General features: G+C 36.6%; 1 pseudogene; it reads left to right on the top strand.

Annotated features, from left to right (window-relative positions):
- Positions 1 to 19,099, top strand: part of LOC131160395 (cyclin-T1-4-like) — a 69,044-nt pseudogene extending 49,945 nt beyond the window's left edge.
- Positions 19,100 to 21,046: the final 1,947 nt, after the last annotated feature.

Genomic DNA, 21,046 nt, shown 5'->3' with positions numbered 1-21,046 from the left:
ACTTTTGAGAACTGAAGCTTGTACAAGACAGACAAAAACTCTTGCAGGAAGTAGCACATGGGGGACTCTGAGGAACCTAATTAAATAGAGAATTTGCTAAGTTGTGATTCTGATGCTTTTAAGCGTGCTGTTTATAGAGTAATATAGGATATCTTAAAAAAAAAAAAAGGGACGAAGAGCTCTCCTCTCGGCACCCCTATCCCTGTCCTCCTAGTTCTCGAGGATGGCTCCTCCTTCCTCTAACCATTTCATAGCTCTCCTTCACACAGCCAAAGTCGATCTTCTTTCATTGCAGTTTTTCTTCCATTGTCTTTGTTCCTATTGCCTCGAATCCAAGCCCTCTGCGATCGTCCTCCTCTTATCGCCTTGAACCCTAGCCCAGCCCTTTGCGATCGTCCTCCTTTGTCATCGGAAGTAATACCTAGAAGCGACTGAAGTGGATTTCGTGGTGGTTGTAACTCCATCCCTGAACTTCATTTAGGTCGTGAAACTTATGATACAAAAGTCAGCGACTTGATTCATCAATCGAAGGGGTTGGTCTCTGCACCTTGGTTCATCTTCTTTTCTCGATCCTCTCTAGAGATATTCCACTTTTGAACCCTAGCCTATCGCTGCGACAAGTCCTCCTTGGCTGTGAGAATTGAACAGGAGCAGTGTATCTCAGCGGCTTTCGCTTGACTGAGACTACTATGTTCTAGAATTGTCTCTTCTTTCTCTGTTGGTGCCCCTTACAGTGATTGATTTTGGTTGCTTCCCATCAAGGTTGTCCTCTTCGACTTTCAGCATCTGAGATGGTCTTGCCTTCAACAGTGTTTGCTTGGAATTCTTCTGTGTCAGAGATGGTCTTGCAACCCCACCAGATTTCTTGCTAATCTTCAGTAGGGTTTTGCTAGCCTCCTTCCTTCACTTTGGGAGGCTCTCGGACTTCCTGCCTAGGGCTGGTTGGTTGTTTTTGGTTATTTGCCGTACCTGCTGTTTTGGTAATTTTCTGGTTGTTTGTGCTCTCTCTCCTAGTAGAACAATGCCTGTTTTCCGGCTGCCTAATTGCTTGTGTATGGGGGAAGGGAAGGAAATACTCGGACATGCTACTCTGAAGATTGAGAGAAAAATTTTCAATGCTATGCGCTTGGACAGGTTAACTTTCAGGCTATCTGAATTTTTTGGGAGATTCTTCTCTTATATTTTATTGAAAAAGGAGTTCTTATGGATCTGGAGATCCCTGGGGGTGATGTGTTTGGGTCTATTAGAAGTAGCGAATGGGTGAGCGATGGGTGCTCTTTTCCATAGAGAGGGAGATAGTATTTGTATAGAGCTGAGGAGCAATGAGAGGGGTAGGTTTATTTGTATTGAGAAGCGGCATCCTGGAGGTTGAAGGCAGGCACTCCGTCTCCCAAAAGGAAATCAGAGAGACGGATGGCACAAATTTTTAGAAACCTTGATGAAGCTGTTTATTGGCTTTGAGGGATACTGCATTATGAGATGTGCAGATTGTGGCTTCAAGAGCATAGATTCAGGAGCAGACCTCGGAAAAACAGAATGTGTTTTAGAGGCTTTTGGATAATAGATCATTCTTCGAAGTTTTCAAAGAGCATCTGATAAGGGGTAGAAGAATTGGGCGATTTGGGAGTAATTTCTCCTCTAATGAAGGTGATGGTAGTGGGGATCGCAAATGTAGGCATTTAGATAATGCGCCGAAAAGGGCTGTTTGCAAATGGGTTGAAAAGGGTAAACTTAATGTGGTATTAGAATCAATTTAGGAGGAAACGAGACCTTCCAGACCTAAGAATTTAAGATTCGATGAAGCGAGTATCCTTTCTAGCGGTCATATGAGTAAGGTGGATTGAAGTCAGGGGGAAAGTTAGAAAGGGAGGGAAGGCAAGCTCTCAAGGAAAATTGAATGGAGAGGTATTAAAAACACAATTCTTGGAAGACTTGAAGGTGATGGAGGAGAATCTGAGGATTGCACTGCTCGATACCGAGCCACAACTATCTTTCAATTTAGTTGGTGGAACATGAGAAAGGGAGCCAGAAATTCCTGAGAGTGGAGGAGGGGTGTAAAGGAGGTTTTTGATATGGAAGATGACTTGAGCAGCTTTTGTGAATCTGAGAAGGAATTGTTGGTGGATCAATTGAGAGATGATTTTGCCTTGTATGAAGAGGAAGCCTTGGCTCAATTAACAAAGGAAAGCTTTGAAGGAGAGGCAATGGAAGCTTTAGGACAAGGTGATGAACCTGCACAAAGCACACAATTGTATGAGGTCTTGTATTCAATTGTTCTCTGAAACTGTGCAAGGGGGTACCACTGATCATAGTTATTAGAATTGTACGATTCTCAATTCGAATAAAATAGGTAGCAAATCGATTTGAATCGTTATGAGAATCAAGTTTAGAGCTGAATCAAAGGTGAATTGAGCAATCCAGGCAGTGAATTGATGAATCAAATCGAATCGCACGATTTGATTGATTCTTGTCTCTTGCAGCATGTACAGATCCAACTACTTTAAAGCCTAATAAAAACCCAATTTTACCCCTACCTTTTGCATGATTTTTTTTTATGTTGTGCCCTTATACGTAGCTTCTGTCCCAAAGGAGAGAAGAAACGAGACCTTTGGCCTTCCCTTTAGCACCCCTCCGTTCTCTATTCAACCATTACTCTATGCTCTGCTTCTGCCAATGAGATTGAGCTTTGAAGGACTAGTCTTCTCCTCTATTGTCTGTTCTGCCATAGAAGAAAAACTAGAGAACTAGAAGGGAGGCTTATTGCTCTTTGTACCATTGAAAAATTAGTCGGCAATTGTTTTGCTCGAGACAGGGGCAAAGCCAAGAAGACTTAGTGCTGATAGGTAACTAATAACTTGGTTGCCTTCCTTCCATTTTTTTTTCATTTTTTTTTATATTTTAATCAATTTTCTTTCTACTTTTATTTTACTTTTTCTACTTATTGTAGTTGTTAAAGTTGTAAAAAAAGCCTATACATTAAAAAAATGATATTTTTTTCTTATAAAACACAATAAAGTTCAAATCTTTGTTGTGTTTTATGACACTTTCTCTTAAAACAGTCTTAAAAGCCACAAAATTCAAATTTTTATTAATATTTTCTTGTCTTGAATGATTGATCATTCTCTTATTTTTTTAAAGAATGCATTCACTTGTTAAATACTTAAATTTTAGATATATTGCATTTTCATTAACTATTCAACAATTAATAATTTATTATAATGGACTATTCACTATTGAACTTTTTGATATTTTGTAATATTCAGTTATTCATGAATCATTATAGTATTATACTTATATTACATATTAATATACAAAATATAGGGTTATAAACTTATAATAATTTGGAACTAAGTATTAAATAATATAGTTGAAGTGTTATATATTTATATAATTATATTATACATCTTTAGTTGTTTCTTACTCTTTATATATGTTATTCATTTTTTATTTGTAGGTTGACAATTGAAATTTGACTTGGAAAGTTTGTGCTTATTTGAGCATCAGAGTGTGGGAAGATTGCTTCTAGTTCTAGTGCCGAGCCTAGAAAAAAGACAACACAAGGAGTGAAGATCCTACATGGGATCATTGTTCCTGTATCAAATGATAATAGGATGCACTTGGAGTGCAACTATTGTGGGCTTGAAAGATGGGGTGGCATAATTAGAATGAAGCATCATTTTTTGGGGGATCATGATAATGTTGCTCCTCATAAGAAGTGTCTAGAAGAGGTGAGGGAAAAATTTGTGAATCTTTTGGAAGGAGTAAAACAAAAGAATATCGACAATGAAAAAGAAATTTTTCAAGAAGAGTTCGGAGAATAAGAATAAGAAGTTCAAATTATAGGACAAAGATGAGGCAACATGGATGCTTTTGTTAGTAAGGGCAAAGGAGTGAAGGGGAAAGGGTTTAAGCAACAAACCTCGAACGCATTAGTGAAAAAGTGGGAGCTGGTGGTTCAAAGCATTTTCCGGTTTTTATATGGACATGCTTTACCATTCAACTTGGTGAAGATTCTATTATTTGCATCAATGATGAAGATGGTTGGGGAATATGGAAAGGGATTAAAGCTTTTAAGTTATCACAAGGCTAGAGTCACATTTTTGAAGAAAGAAGTTGATAGTGTCAAACAAATTATGGAATAAGTAAGAATGGGTAAAGACCAGATCTACTTTAATGTCAAATGGATGGACCAACACAAACAAAGGCATCTCACAAATTTTCTTGTTAATAGTCCTAGTGGCACGGTTTTTCCCAAATCAATAGACACTTCAAATGTGGTGAAGGAAGCTGATAAATTGTATGAATTGCTTGACTCATTAGTAGAAGAGATTGGAGGGGAAAATGTGGTTCAAGTGGTGATGGATAGTGCCTTGGCTTATGTAGGTGACAGTGAGTTGCTAATGGATAAGAGGTGAAGGATTTTTTAGAAGAAGAATAACCATTCTTATTGAATTTCAAGAGACACAATTACAAGATAAATAGTAGAGGAAGACCACCAAATTAGGAAGGCCTAGGCTAGAAAATAGGAAACTGAAACTACTAGAATCTGAAATAGTAATTTTAGATTTTATTCAAAAAATAGAATTTCCTAATTTATTCCCTTGAAATCCAGCACCCCTCGCCTCAAGTTGGAGCGTAGATATCTATCATGCCCAACTTGCTTACAAAGAGCTCAAAACTAAGTCTGAAAAGTTCTTTGGTGAAGATATCGGCTATTTGTTGAGTAGTAGGAACAAAAGGCATGCAAATAGCTCCATTATCAATCTTCTCTTTTATGGTGTCTGTCAATCTCTACGTGCTTCGTGCAATCATGTTGTTCTGGATTTTGAGCAATACATATGGCAGCTTTGTTGTCACAATACAACTTCATTGGCATGTTCACTGGCATACACAACTCTTCAAGAATTCTCTTTAGCCATAGCATCTCACAAACTCCGTTAGCCATAGCCTTATATTCTGCCTTGGCACTGCTCCTCACAATTACATTCTGTTTCTTGCTTCGCCATGTCACCATATTTCCCCAGACATAAGTACAGTGTACAGTATCCTGACATGGATCTCTTGTCAATAACTAAGCCCGCCCAATTTGCATCAGTTTATGCCTCTATGTTCTGCTGTGTGGTCTTCTAGAAGAGTAAACCCTTGCTTGGTGCACTTTTCAAGTATCTGAGAATCCGATAAATTGCTTCATTATGTTTCTCATAGGGTGAATGCATAAACTGGCTTACCAAACTCACAACAAAAGCAATATCGGGCTGTGTATGTGATAAGTAAATTAACTTTCCCACCAACTTTTGATACCGAGTTGTATTCACTGGATCACCTTCCTTGTCATCTCCAAGTTTCTGATTGGGATCTATTGGAGTTTTTTAGGCCTACAACCACTCATCCCAGTCTCCTCAAGGAGGTCAAGGACATACTTCCGTGGGGAGACAACAATCCCTTTCTTCAACCGAGCAACCTCCATTCTTAGAAAATACTTCAGAGATCCTAAGTCCTTGATCTCAAATGTTGACAAGATGGAAGCCTTCAATCCGTTCATCTCAAGTACGTCATCTCTAGTGAGAATTATATCGTTTACATAGACAATTAGTGTCGCTATCTTCCCATCCTGTGAATGTCTTATAAACATCGTATGATCACCTTGGCCTTGAGTATACCTCTGACTTTTAACAGACTGAGTGAATTTCTCAAACCACGCTCTTGGTGACCGTTTTAACCCATATAAGGACTTCTTCAGTTTACACACCTTTGTGCCAAACTTTTCACCAAATCCTGGAGGTGCATCCATGTACACTTCTTCCTTTAGGTCTCCATTAAGAAATGCATTTTTTATGTCCAACTATTGTAGAGGCTAGTCACGATTAGCTGCAAGTGACAAAAGAACTCTTTCAGAGTTTAGCTTTGCGACTGGGGCGAATTTTTCGAAGTAATCAATGCCATAGGTCTGAGTGAATCCCTTGGTGACCAATCAAGCTTTATACCGTTCTAGGGAACCATCAGATTTATACTTGACTGTAAACACCCATTTGCACCCTACAGTTGTCTTTCCTTTTGGTAGATCAACTAACTCCCACGTGCCATTTTTTTCAAGATAGTGTAAAGGATTGGAAGACTTTTTCTTTCGAGTTGTCCTCTGTTGCGAGTAGATAATGTCAAATGGTACCAACATTGTGGGTTTTTTTTTTTTTTTTTCCCAATCTCCTTTGTTAGTCATTATAGGATCATGAACATCATGAGATGGCACTATAGGAAGACCTGCCTTTTCAATATCTAAAAGCTCGACTCACTTTCTCCTGGTATAATAAAGCTTGGGTTTTCAGGTTGAATAATCAAAGTTGGAGAAGGATCATTTTGTGAGTCTTCAGTTTGGAAAAAAATCCTGAAACACAGCCGAATCTTTGTTTTGGTCCCCCCTCCCCCCTCTTGAAGATTAGGTGTAAAATAAGGATGTAATTCAAAGAACGTAACATCTATGGTAACAAACATTTTTTTGGAAATGGATTCAAAACATTTATACCCCTTTTGAGTGGGAGCATAATCAACAAACACATATTTTGTGGCTCGGGGTTCAAGTTTTCCTCGATTATGACTATGAATATGAACAAAGATAGTACAACCAAATATCTTTAGTGGTAAAGAAGAAGACAACCGATTTTCTAGATAAAACTTACGAAAAACATGAACAGGTGTTTCAAAGCTTAAAACCTTATTAGGCGTTCTATGTATGAGGTATGTAGTAGTAAGAACGATTTCACCCGAAAGATATTTAGGTACCTGATTGGTAAAAAGCAATGCCCGAGCTACTTCCAACAAGTGTTTGTTTTTTCTTTCAATTAAACCATTTTGTTGTGGAGTGTCGACACAAGAGCTTTGATGAACAATTCCTTTGTCAAGAAAAAATTGGCCCAAAATGTTTTCGCAATATTCTTGACCATTATCACTACAATATTTGAATATTTTTTTGAAGTTGTGTTTGTACCATGGTGTAAAATTTTTTGAAAATTGTTTCCACTTCAGATTTTTCCTTTATCAAATAAACCCAACTTAATCTCGTGTGATCATCAATATAGGTCAAACCATTTTTTTGCCAAAATACGTAGATGTTCTACATGGGCCCCAGATATCACTATGAATCACAGTAAATGGTGTAGTTGGTTTGTAAGGTTTGGTGGAAAAGGATGCATGATGATGTTTAGCAAATTGACAAACCTCACATTGAAAAGAAGATGGACTTTTATTTCGGAATAAATTGGATTTTAAATGTTGAAAACTAGGATGGCCTAATCTATAATGCCATAACATGATATCATTTTCTTTTAAAAAAAAAAACAGAATTTAAGCAAGTACTTTGACATTGTCTACTCGAGTTAGGTCCATCGTCAAAATAATAGAGTCCATCTTTTTCCTTAGCACTGCGAATCATCCTCCCTGTGATCAATTCCTGAAACTCACAATAAGAAAAGTAGAAATTAGCTTGACATTGATGATTAGAGGTAATTTTATTGATGGACAACAAATTGCGAGACAAATTTGGAACGTGGAGCACATCATGGAGAGTTAACAACGAAGTGAGTTTGATAGTTCCTATCTCGACAATTATCGAGAGTGAACCATCTGTAATTTTGACCTTTTTATTGCCTGCACACGGACTATAGGATGAGAACAATTTGGAGCAACTAGTCATATGATCAGTTGCGCCAGAATCAATTATCCAAGAATGAACAAAATTAGGAATAACACCTAAAAACATAGTAGCAAGAGAGTTACCCTTCTGTACCAAAGAACAAGATGGAGTTAAGGATAGTTTTGGAGATTGAAACAATTTTTACAGGTGCTCTAATTGCTCCTTGGTAAAAGGGATTGCATCCGAGTTAGTAGAAGGCTCTCGAGTCTCTTCAGCAGTGGCTTGATAGGCGTGACTGTTTCGTTTGGATTTTGGCTTCCATTTTGCTGGTTTACTATGAAGCTTCCAACACGTCTCCTTCGTATGCCATGGTTTTTTGCAATGCTCACACCATGGTATTCTTACGATCCTTGAGTTTTGTAACCGTGAGATAAAGGGCTAAATTCTGGAAATAGTAATAAGCGGATGCAGACTTGGGAAGAATAGTGGGATTGGGTGGAATGGTTTCGAAAGTATCAGAAGAGCCAGTAGGATTTCTTTGGGCGCCGGTCATCGTTGACTTATACGACATCATCAGAAGAAAGAACAAAATAGAAAAAGAGCACGAGGCTCTTATACCATGAAGGACTTTTAGAAGAAGAATAACCATTCTTATTGACTTTCAAGAGACACAATTACAAGATAAATAGTAGAGGAAGACCACCAAATTAGGAAGGCCACAAAATCAGCAAATCAAATCACCACAAAATCAGCAAATCAAATCAGTAGATCTCTAGGCTATAAAACAGGAAACAGAAACTACTAGAATATGAAGTAGTAATTTTAAATTTTTTTCAAAAAATAGAAATTTCTAATTTATTCCCTAGAAATCCGACTAGAGGAAACATATATTTTGGTCTCCATGTGCAGCCCATTGCATTGACTTAATTTTGCTTAATATTGGAGATTTGCCTATCTTTCATAATAAAATTTAAAAGGTTAAGGAAGTGTGTCTTCATTTACTGACACATATGGGTGCCTAACATGTTTAGAAAGTTTTCTAGAAAAGAATTGAAGAGAGCCGGGGTTACATGGTTTGCTACATATTTTCTTACATTGAAGAGTTTTGATGAAAACAAACTTGCTCTTTGAGCCATGTTTGCATTTGAGGAGTCAGCCATGTGTCAATATGCTTCGAGGTTGGAAGCTAAGAAAATGGAGGTCATATTATTGTGTGATGATAAGTTTTGGAAAGTAATAAAGTATTGCTTGAAGTGTGTGAGCCCACTTGTGAAAGTTCTAAGGCTTATTGATGGTGATGCGAAAGTAGAAATGGGTTATACATAAAGCCATGGATAGAGCAAAAGAACAAATTGCCCAAAAATTTAATCATCAAAAGACCAAGAATGATCGTATTTGGAGCATCATTGATACAAGATGGGACTTGCAACTCCATAGGCCCCTTCATGCAGCAGAATATTTCCTTAATCCTAGGTAAGTTACGTGAAAAGTAAGGTGTAGTCCTGAGAGAGGGGGGGGGGGGAGGTGAATTGGGTTTAAAATTTTCTTTTAAATTTTTTAGGAATTCTTCACTTATTGTTGATTCTTGAAACTTTCAGAAAAAACTTATTTCTTTATTTAATCCACAACCATACAATCATTCAATCATTCAAGTAATCATTCAACCAAACCAAGATTAAAATATACAGCACTTTGGGTAATGTAAGAACTTAAGATGGTTGTTTGTTTATATAAGCCCTATGGATATAAATTTGAACCAAGCCCTGTAGTGAATGATAATTTATGCTTGCTGATATGAATTTGATTCTTCAATATGATTTTCAACAAACCATTCACAAACACACTTCTTCCCAATGTTCAGCTTTTAAATAAACTTTCAGTTTAATAAGTTAAGGATGATCAACCAACGTAGTCCCTTTCGGTTTCCATAATCAATACTGATCAAACCAAAACAAATTATCTTCTGGGCTATTTAACAACCAAACACTCAGAATTCAGAGATTTATAAAGCATCAACGCAATTTAAATTTGTTGAAAATAAACAGTAAGGGAAAGAGATAATAAGATCGGGATTTTTACGAGGTTTGGCTTATACCCAGTCTACGTCCTCGCCTTTGGTAAACCACCAAAAGATTACTAAATTCAGTTCCTTTGCCGGGCGGAACAATACCGTTTACACACTCCTTCAGTAGGCTAGAGCCCGCCTCTTCAAACGATGTACCCTCGTTCGGTCACTCCTTCAAATAGGCTAGAGCCCGTCTCCCTAAGCAATATCCCCTTGCTTAGTCAACGATCTAAACAATCATTGAATTCGTTAATCTACAAGATACAAATTAAATATTTGTGTACAAAGAATTGCTCACACAAAGAGTTGATTAGTACAATATTCAGCACAAATATACTTCAAAAGTAAATCAATATAAAGAGATTGAAGCTCAATTGAATTTAGATCACCAAATATATCTTCCAAGTATTGAAAGATTTAGACTTTGAAGGCTCTACTTCAGAATTTGTATCAGCACCAATTCAGTAGTGGAAGTAGGATGAACACGAGAGATTGAGAGCTTTTAGAGAACTTTGATTGCTGGAAAATTTCTTCGGTATTTAAAATCTTTGAAGTTTGGGGCTATTTATAGATGTTTAAAAGATAATTCCTTGCCCCCCAAGTTTACTTGGAGTAATCCTCAAGTTTTCCAAAAGAGTAGTGCCTAAGAAATCTGTTTAAAAAATTTTCCCGTTAAGTTCTTTAAAATCTGTTTCTAGTGGCAATCGCCTGCCACGACCTAGCAGTCGCCTGCCATAGAGAAAACTGAACAACCCAGAAGGCTGGTAGTCGCCTGCCATAACACAAACAGTTGCCTGGCTTGATCACCAAAGTGTCTGTCAGTGCTCAGGTAGTCGCCTGGCACCCTACTGCCTCCCAAGTGTATTTCTTCTAAAATCTGGCAGTCTACTACCTATATAGGCAGTCGCCTGGCTCTCAGTTTTTCCCTTATATTCATTTGATAAACTTTTCTTCCTTTGAGACCTTTGTTACTTTGATTTCAAAACATATTTTAAGGTTTTTCTAAAAATGTATTTCTTAGTTTCTTTTGATTTACGAGAGCTTCAATTCAGTTTATATTGAAATTTACATGAAGTACTTACATAGAGACATCCTTAATATTCTATTCTTTTGATCTTCAAGTAAGTCCTTGTTCTTCCATGATCATATATCATCTTTGAGCTTTTGATCATCTTTCTTTCTTGAACCTTTTGTATAGTATGTTCATCATGAGCTTTATTATCCTTTTGAGCTTGGAATTTCTTTAAGCTTTGCCTTCTTCCTGAAAGAATTTCACTTGAAACAAACCATATCAAACTTATCGTGATTTGTTATCATCAAAATAAGAATTGTAAGCCTTGTTAGGCCAACATTACATTGTCCAAAAACTAAATCAATTTGATAACATGTTGTGTGAGTGGTAAGCCTATTGCCTATGCATTTATATTTATCATTTCTTTTATCTGTAGGTTCCAATATAGTGATGACTTTAATTCGGGCATGGTAGTCAGAATTGGCCTATATAACACTTCGAAAAAATGTATCTGGATGTTGAAATAAGGATCAAGATTCATCAACAATTGGAAAAGTTCAAAAAAGTTGAAGGGATGTTTGGCTTAAGCATGATTATTCTAATAAGAGACAAGAAACAACCCGGTATTATATCAATCCAATAGTTGCCTACTTGTCTTTATGATAGTCTTTTTTATTTAGTTTTTTTTTTTTTTTTAATTCATAACCAAAGATAAGATATGATGTTTATTCATTTGTTTTGATCATATGTATAGATTTATGGTGGTAGAGTTATGGAGAGGAGTGTAAGGAGCTTCAAAGACTTGAAATACGAGTCCTTAGCCTCACATGTAGTGCAATGGGATGTGAGAGAAATTGGAGCACATTAGATCATGTCCACTCCAAAAAAGGGAACCGATTGGAACAACAAAGATTCAATGCTCTTATCTTTTGTTAAGTACAATATTCAACTAGAGCTAAGGCAAACAAGGAGGCAACAAAGTGGTGAGACATATGATCCAATTTGTTTATCAGACATGGAATCAAATGATGAATGGATTATTACCGAAAAGGAAGGCTCTTGCCTACCAGAAGACATTTCATGGATGAATGCTAATGAGTGCTTGAATATAATAGAGTAGTTGGAAATAACAAGAAGAGAAAAGAGAGGTATGAGTAATATAACTTTATATTTGTTGCTTTATAAGCTTGGTCTTAAATTTCCACGAAATTGTCGAAATTTCCTTTGAAATTTCTGGTTTCCATCACCCTCGAAATCAAAATGGTAGTCAATTTACATCTTACATAATTTATGTTGAAATTTCTATAAATCATCTAAAATTTATCTAAATCTCAAAATCTTAGCGAAACTTGTCGAAATTTTAACTATAGAATAACATTTCCTGGAAATTCAAATGAGAAATTTAGGAGTGAAATGAAATTTCTCTCTTAATTTTATTTATTTATTTTTATCGAAACAAGTTGATTATTACAAATGGCTTTTGAAATTATTTGAAAAAATAAACTTACAACAACATTTTATTTAATTGTTCATGTCTAAATTATCATTATTTGTAAAATAAATAATATTTATGTGATTTATGACTTTCACTTGTATAAACTGAATATGTTTAATGCACATTATCTTACAAATATGTTTGATACACATATTATATTATAACTTTTCCACCTCATACACAACATAGATGTATTTAACTTGTACATTAGTCCCAAAACTTACATTATTATGTCTATTAACCATTTCTAAAGTTTCATAAAAGAATTCAATGCTTTATTGCCGATTTCTGTTTTTTTTCTTATCAAATCCAAATTGAAATTTCCATTGAAATTTTCGTACTTTTGGAGCTTCGAAATTTGAGTTGAAATCAAAATTTAAGACCTTGTCTATAAGTAATTAGTTTATGAATAGAGGATGGAACTTTAAAAATAACTGACATGTTTTAATAAATTTATAATGTCATATGATAATGTAGGACCAAGGCAACTGAGATTTGATTGTCGAGGAAAAGTAAAAAATGTTGAAGAAGATGACATTGAGCTGATTGATGAAAAGTAAGGAGGTGAAGAAGAAGAAAAGAAGAGATGATTGTGATAGATGATGAAGATAATGATGACCTTGCATTAGGGGAATTGGGATGATGAATGATGATGCACTACATCGCACATTAGTATTCAATATTCTATCACAGGTTTTAGAGTTTAGTTTTTTCCGTTTTGTTTTGTTTTTGTTTTTGTTTGTTTTTTGTTTTATGAATATGAGATGTGGGCTTCTAGATGTCTTTTTTGTTTTAAAGTTGACTTTTCTTAACACGTGTTAGACGTACAGTTTTCTGGCAAACTACCGTAACTTGATACTTTATAGAAATGGGATGGATGGATCATGGAATATCTTTTTGTATATGACTCATTTTTCCTTTATATAAATATATGTAGAGTTAAATAGATCATGGTAGGATTCAAACCTACAAAACTTGCTTCAACGGCAAGCGTCATCATAGTTAACAACATGATTGATTCATATTTGTTGAAATTTCAATGTGGTTTGCTATTTTATTTTGTTGTACATAAGTGCATGCCGTTTGGAATCAGTTTTCCAAATTTTTACCAAATCTAATGATTTGATTCGATTTTTGATTCACAATTCACTAAATTGGAATTTTGATTCACGATTCGAATCTCGATTTGAAAACTATGCTAATAATAATAAGAACAATTTAAAACCAAAAGAAAGAATTGATAGATAAGGGGTCTGTGCCCCCTATCCTTGAGCCTAATTTTGATGTGGTGGACTTTGTTGATATTCCTTCGGTAAAAAAAAGGAGGGGGGGGGGGAGGGTAACTATGAAGTGGCAGCTTTTTCTTTGACTGATCTGAACTCATCCAAATCTGGAAAAGGCATTCTTCTCTTTCTTGTTCAATCCATTATTGCTTTTGACTCTTTATGCCACATCGAGGGTTCTTTTGGGGATAGTGCTTTTGGTGTTGGCTTAGGGGGTAGTGAGAGAGATTCCAGATCCAAATAAACTTCTAGAGGACCTAGGTTTGAAATTAGTTAGTCCAGTAGGGATCAAGGTGAAATTGCCAGTGAGTCCTAGAACTTATGAACAAAAAAAAAAAGGGTACAGGAGGAACTTAAGAATTTGGTTTCTTCTACTAACTATAGGGGAGGGAAGGGAAGTAAAGGAGTGAAATTATGAAAATCATCAGCTAGAATGTTGGAGAGCTAGGAGATTATAGAAACGGGAGGTTGATGAAAGAGGTCCTGCTTAGATACTCCTTGATATGGTTTCGATTTAGGAGACCAACCTTGAAAATGTTGATTGAAGAAGGGGGGGGGGGGGTTAGAGGATTTTGGGAGCTCGCAATAAGGACTGGGCTTGCGTACCTTCTCGAGGGTTAGCAGGTGGTACTTTGGTAATCTAGGATACTTTATTGTTAAAGTGGATAGTCTAGTAGGTTTTTTCTCTTTTTTCATAGTAGATATGAGAGGCTAGGGTCATTGGTGGGTTTCGTTGGTATATGGTCCTTCTAGACCAACTCTTAGGAGCTTTTTTAAAGGATGAGCTTGGTTATGTCTACGGATTTTGTGCTCCTAACTGGATTGTGGGAGGTAATTTTAATGCGGTGAGGTTTCCTTGAGAGAAGAGAGGAGGTGATAGAGTTACTGCTACTATGCTGAGTTTTGACTCCTTTATTATGGAGTGTGGCTTGACTATTTAAGAGACCTTCCTCTTGATAATGCTAATTTTATGTGGTCGGTGGGTGGGGCTAGTGCTGTGGTGAGTAGGCTTAAAAGATTCCTTTTCTATATGGAGTGGGAGGATGAGTATCCTAATCTCTCGCAATCTATTTTACCTAGGCCCATGACCAATCCCCCATTTTGTTGGAATTGAGAAGGGTTGCTTGGGGACCAACTCCATTTAGGTTTGAAACTATGTGGATCATGATTCCTTTCACCTCTTAGTCAGGAATTCTTGAAATGAGGATGTGGATGGGAAGGCTTTAGATTCATATAAAAACTTAAAAGGTAAGAGAAGTTGAAAGAATGGAATGGGGAGGTTTTTGGAGACTTCAGGTTTAGAAAGATTAGTATCTTAGTCGAGTTGGTTGAGTTAGATAGGAAGGAAGAAGATAATGCTCTATCAGGGGAGGAAGAGATGAGGAAAGTATCTTTGAAGAATGAGTTGGAAGATGTGATTTTCAAGGAAATGAGAAGTTGGAGGCAGAAGGTGAAGTTTAAATGGATTAGAGATGGTGATTGTGATTCTAGATCTTTCCATAGGATAGCGACAAGAAAAAGGAGGAAGAATTTGATCAGGGAGTTGGAAGTGGATTTTTTGGGGGGGGGGGGGTGTTCAATATAACCGATAAGAGTCAAATTGCTATTGAAATCACTGAGTTTTGTTTTGATTTGTATTGTGAGGAGGATGTTAGTTGACCTATGATTGAAGTATTAGAGTGAGACCCTTTATTTGGCGAGGAGATGGGTTGGTTGGAAAGACCTTTCGAGGAAGAAGAGGTGAGGGCCACAGTTTTTGGGATGGAGAGGGATAAAGCTCCAGGATCGGATGACTTAAATATGATTTTCCTCCAAAATTGTTGGAAGGTGGTTAAGGATGATCTGTTTAAGGTCTTTAATGAATTTTACAAGAATGGGGTTTTAAGTAAGAGTATCAATTCCACTTATATAACTCTCGTGCTGAAGAAGAACAAATCTATTAAGATTTCAAACTACAGATCTATTAGCTTATCTAGTGTTTATAAAATCACCACTGAAGTGTTAGCTAATAGGCTGAGCACAATCCTTGATAGAACTATTTCTAAGGTTCAGAGTGCATTTTTTGGGGGATAGGATGGTTGCTAATGAGGTTGCGGAAGATATTTTGAGAAGGAAGAAGAAGGGTATCATCTTTAAATTGGATTCTGAGAAAGCTTATGACAGAGTGACTGGAAGTTCCTAGATAAGATCTTTTTGAGGAAGGGATTTGGAGAGAGATGGCGGCATTTGAGTAGAGGCTGTTTGCTTAATGTGAGCTACTCAATATTAGTAAATGGTGAGTCTAAATCTTGGTTTAAGGCTACAAGAGGGATTAGGCAAAGTGATCCTCTTTCTCCATTTTTGTTTGTTTTAGTGTTGATTCTGAGTAGGATGGTGGATAGAGGTTTAGTGAAAGGCTTGGAAGTGGGGAGAGAAAGGGTCAAGGTTTCGCACCTTCAGTTTGCTGATGATGCTATCTTTTTACTAGAGGATCATAAACCATCCTTTAAAAAGATTTTGGGTATCCTTCACGTTTTTCAGAAGGTTTTCGCGGTTAAGATTAATATGGGTAAGAGCCATATCACAGCTATCAATATGGCTGTTGAGAATGTTAGGGAGCTTTTTGTGGAGGTGGGGTGTAGTGTTTTGGAATGACGACTGTCCTATCTTGGGGCTCCTTGGGGGTAACCCTGGATTTGCTTCCTTTTGGGATCCTGTTGTGAAAAGGGTTTCTAGGAGATTAGATGGGTGGAAAGATGCTCTGTTTTTCTTTTGGTTGTAGAATTACTCTTATCCAAGTCTGTCTTTCTAGTATCCCTTTATATTTTTTTTTGATTTTTAAGATTTCGGTGAGGGTTGCAATATGAATGAGAAGATTATGAGGGATTTTTTGTGGTTGGGTGTAGGGGTAGCATGGATCATCTAGTTAGTTGGGGAGTGGCGGGTGTTCTAAACAGGAGGGTGGTTTGGGCATTAGAAATCTGGTGTCGAAAAAACACAGCCCTTCTGGCTAAATTGCTTTGGCAGTTCTCGCTAGAGAATTCCTCTCTATGGAATTTGGTTGCTAAAAGTAAGTATGGATTAGATGAGAATGGGTGGGATACTAATTTAAGATTTAGATGTTATTTAGAGAGTGCATGGAAAGCTCTCTCTCAGAGTTATCCCTCCTTCATTCCCCATATTAAATTCCTGGTGGGTAGAGGTAGTAAAATCCAGTTTTGGAAAAGATCCTTGGTTGGGGAATGTAGTTTTGTCCACCTCTTTTCCATGCCTTTTTCACCTCTAAGCTCAGGGCAGGATGAATCTGTTCTTTTTTTGTTGTTGATCTTAGTGGTCCTTTGCCTTCTTGGGATTTCCACTTCCCTAGATCATTTAATGATAGAGAGAGATGGGAGAGCTACCTCTTTGCTTGTCTTATTGAATAAATATTGTTTTTCTTTAGAGGAGGATAGGCAGTTTTGGTATCTGGATCCTTCTCGGGTTTATTTGTGCACATCTTTTTTGTGATTTTTTGAGCAAGTCAAAATTTTCTTTTCCTCTCTATAGTTCCATTTGGAAGGCCATAATCCCCTTTAAAAGTAAGGCTTTTATCTGTTTGGTTGCGCTTGATAGAATTAATACTAATTACTCGCTGTAGGGTAGGAGACCTTTGAAGGCTTTATCTTCAGACATATGTGTTGTCTGCTTTAATTGGTCAGAAACATCGTCACATTTGTTCAGTTATTGTGACTATGCTTGGAGTGTTTGGAATAAGTTATTTGGTATTTTAGTCGAATTTTGTGAGTTCTGAGACAGTGGAGGATTTTTTGGCAGTGAGTTTTGCTGAATTTGGCAGGAAAAAGGAAAGGGCAACACTTTGGGAATGTGCTTTTTTTGCAGTTTTTTGGGATTGTGGATGGAGCGTAATGCGCGCATTTCTCTAGGGAAGAACGGCTCAGTTGCTAGTTTGGGAAAAGATTTATTATTTGGCTCCTCTTTGGTGTGTCGGACAAGGGAATTTTAAGGGGGTGAGCTTTTTGGATAGTGCGATTGGTGTTGTGTTGGAGTGTTAGTTCGTGATGCTTTTTTTTTTTTTTCTCTTTTTGTTCTTTAGTCTGTCGGTTGTTCCTTTGTGTTTTTTATCAGGATTTTCCCGACTTTGTTAAGTAAATGTCTTATTCTCCTTGCTGTATATTCTTATTCTTTTAATAAATTCTTCTCTTACCATCCAAAAAAAAGGTATGCAGTTTATATTGCTATTCATTGGCAGTTAGTCCTGAATGTGTTCACGAGGTAGATGTTTTGGATTTTTTCTCATACCAGCATGGTCTTTTTTGTTTGTTTTCTTGCAGAGGTTAGTAACCAGATGCTGGAATTGTATGAGCAGAACAGAGTACCCCCATCCCAAGGGAGTGAGATAGAAGGAAGCACTGGTGGTGGGTCAAATCATCGCGCCACAGCAAAAACTCCAACTGTGAAGGAGGAGCACTTGCCAAATGATGGTGTGGGAGCAGTATCCACCATGAAACTTGAAAAGCAATCATCATCTTGGGCTTCATTTGGTCATGTAAAAGGTGAAAATGTTGCAGTTTGTGCCCAAAATCAAAGTAATGAGAATGCGAGCACAGAGATGGGCAGTGTTATTACTGATATGAGGGTTGATGGTGATTTTAAAGATAATCAGCACTATGAGCAATTTTCCTGTGGCAAGATTGCCAGAAAAAGTCCAACAAAGGCCAAGTTTGGGACAGAGCTGTTGACTGGAGGAGATCAAGGTAAGAGCAGGGGGAGAAATGAGCCCCCCAGAGAAGCAGGGGAATACAGATATGCTGGTGCATCACCTGTGTCCAGCAGCATGGGTGATAGAATATTGGAGCCTTGGGAAGGTCCGGTTGGCCAGTCACCACAAGATGCTATCAAAATGATTGACAAAGATAAGGTGAAGGCGGCTCTTGAGAAGAGGAAGAAGTTTCGTGGGGACATGATGCGGAAAGACCTGATAGATGAGGATGATCTCATCGAGAGGGAGCTGGAAGATGGAGTTGAATTGGCAGCTGAGGATGAGAAAATCAACCGGTGGAGAAGGCAGAGCTGTTCTAAGATTGATAATCCACATTATCGTGGAGATCATGAGGATAATGGGGACAAAAACCATGAGCGCAAAACAACAATCATCTTGGGGAGTGGAAGTGGAGATTGTGGAAGAAGGGGAAAAGTTGGGTAATGCTTCATCTGTGCTGAATAATCGCAAGGGAAAGAGTCCACTGGCAGGGTAACAGCAGCATGATTATACAATGGGTATATCACAGCCTAGAAGACATACAAGACCGGTTGGGCTGCCTGCATTTGCATGAATAAGTGGGGCATGGACTGGAGTTTCTTTTACAAGGAAAATGTAAGTGTTGTTTACTTGCATGGTTAGCATGGCCTGGATTCCAGACTCGCCAAGGCGCATTTAATGGCTTTTCTTCTTTAATTGCTTGGCGAGTATATGTATTGCGAGAGCTGTTGACATTGCTTCCCCGCTGTGCACTGAAATTTAACAGGTTAAAAGAATTTTTTTGCTTTGAACCCCCAATTTAGATGTTCATGATTATACTTCATAAAATTATATGTTTGGTACAGCTCAACTTTTATGGAATATGGCCGATTGAAATCCTATTTTTTCTTACCTGAATATTTGAACGAACTTTTCATTGTTAACTGGAACCTCCTTTGTTTTATCATTTATTTCATCTATCTGATCTTGGAGCTTCCATATTTCTTATCCCAATTCTCTCGATGATGGAGTTTGTTCTACCAAAATGGAGCTTTATGTTATCCTTGTTTCATCAGTAGTGTCTATATAATACCAACGGGGGTGAATCTTGTAAGTAGGAACACCAATTTCTATTTATCTTAATTGTGACTGCCATTGGGGGTCTTGGCAAAGCAACTGTCTTCACCCTTGGCATCAACTCTCTGGTGGTTGAATAGTTGCTTTAGATTATTTCAGCTGATCCTAGTTGTATATGGTCCCTTTCCATAAAATTAGAGAAAAAGATACTGATATTCCTTGGAGCTTAGCAAAAAGACGTTGACTTTTACTGCGATTTCAAAAATTACACACAACGAAGTTTCGCTCAAAAAATACATACAATTATTGAACTCTCAAAAATTTCAAGTATCTCTTCAAAGGTTTGGTAAAAGACATGGATATCTCCTGATTTTGTTCAAAAATATAAGCTAGGTTTAAGTGAAAGCAGAACAAATGATGATTTGTGTATAGTATGTCTCACAATTTAAAATTCTTTATTTTTTCAACTGAGAAATATTAGTTTAAGAAACTCACTCATGGTTGTTTTTACAAAATTTTTGGATAGTAAGTGCCTGTTGCATTTGAGGGTTTCCCGTCTGGTCTGTTCTGTTTGTTTTGCTCTGCAAATTTGTTTACCTAAAAATTTTTTTGGCAAATCAATTTTGTGCTTGTTATATCGGTTTTAAAAACTTTATAAGTGAGAAATTTTCTATTGTATTGAGTCATAATGAAATGTCCATCAATTACCAAACATTACGTACTATGTTTTACACATGAATATTCGAGGTCTGTCAAGTGATTTTCAGGACATGTTTGGTTTATTTTTTATTTTTCGGGACAAAAAACATTAACCTCTCTTAGTGTTCAGAAAAAAAAATAAAGATCTTTCTTGAGATTTCAAAAATATCACTTCCTCTCATGTTTCAAAAACACTATAAATCTATCCTCGAACTTATCCTTTTAAGTAATGAGAAGTTTGTGTCTTTTCGACAAATTTGCGGGGAGGTCTCTAGAATTCTTAGAACTTTAGGGGAGGTCCTTGTAACTCTTGAAATCTTAGAGGAGGTTATTGTCTTTTTAGCAAGTTTCAGAAAGTTTGTCTTTTGCTCTATTTTAATTTCAATATATTTTAAATTGGAAAAAGTTTGTCTTATGTGGGAAATTTTCAAAAAAAAAAAAAAAATGATATTCTTTTTAGATTTTTAATACGACATTAAAAAAATAATAATGTGGCATTATTGTAACACATTAGCTAACTAGAAATAAAAAATAAAATAATATTTCGAAGCCAAACATCTCATGAACCTTCTGTACCTTATATTCTAATCAGCTTGTGACTTTCATGTATGTTAATTTTGAAAATAATTTTAAAAGACTTAAGAAATGTTTATTTTGTTCCCTTTCTCAATTTAGAATTTTTAAAATACTGCTATTAATACAATTTTTTGATTAGATTGAATTTTCAATTGTCTAGAGGTTATCAATATGTATGGAGGTGTCAAAGATATGGGGCTAATGGAATTCATAGACATCATTATCTTGTTATTTGCATAGATATGGTTAGGTCACCTAAATCCTACCAATATAATTGATTTTTAAGCTAACTCAGGGACAAGGAGCCAATAGTCGTAGTCCATACCACAAGAGTATGATTATACAATGAAAGGGTACTAGCCTCTCTTAGATATCCCATTCTTTGAATTGTATTTGATTAGCTTAAGATTTTCTTCATATTCAAGTAACCAAAACTTTGGTTCTTTTAGGTTATTCATTTACCACCTTTTAAAATATAAGACAATCCTGTACAGA

The sequence above is a fragment of the Malania oleifera genome, chromosome 7 (assembly GCF_029873635.1).
Source record: "Malania oleifera isolate guangnan ecotype guangnan chromosome 7, ASM2987363v1, whole genome shotgun sequence".
NCBI lineage: Eukaryota > Viridiplantae > Streptophyta > Magnoliopsida > Santalales > Ximeniaceae > Malania > Malania oleifera.
This window is presented reverse-complemented; position numbering and strand designations above follow the sequence as displayed.